A 526-nucleotide genomic window follows, 5' to 3' on the forward strand; every position below is an offset into this window, starting at 1 on the left:
GAGTTTCTTCTTCAACAGTGGCTTTTTTAGGTGACATGTCTTCAACAGCGTACATTTGTTCCATTGTTCACTTCATCCCAACTGAAATGTCCTGGACCATTATAAAGCCAAAGCCTGTTGGCATGCACCTACCTTTGGCTTACCTCGCCGCCCACATTTTATCCTGGGGGTCACGTTTGAGAGATGATCCACTATGTCATGTGGGCCTTCACATGGAGATGACAACTTAGGAGACTCCCCTTTGGTCTTCCTGGGATTATACAACCACACCTTGTCTCCTGGTACAAAGCTAACTTTAGTAGATCTCTTATCACAAGATAACTTCATTGAATCAGCAGACGTTTTCAAGTTTCAATGCACTTGATGGTGAATATTATCCATCCTTTCTGATAACACTTTCACAAACTCTGACACATTTTCAGGCAACTCTTCATAAGGTGGGCGTCCTGTTAACAGATCCACTGACAACCGAAGTTCTCGACCAAACATCAACTTTGCTGGAGTGTATCCAGTGGCTTCATGCTTT

The sequence above is a fragment of the Limulus polyphemus genome, unplaced genomic scaffold (assembly GCF_000517525.1).
Source record: "Limulus polyphemus unplaced genomic scaffold, Limulus_polyphemus-2.1.2 Scaffold3394, whole genome shotgun sequence".
NCBI lineage: Eukaryota > Metazoa > Arthropoda > Merostomata > Xiphosura > Limulidae > Limulus > Limulus polyphemus.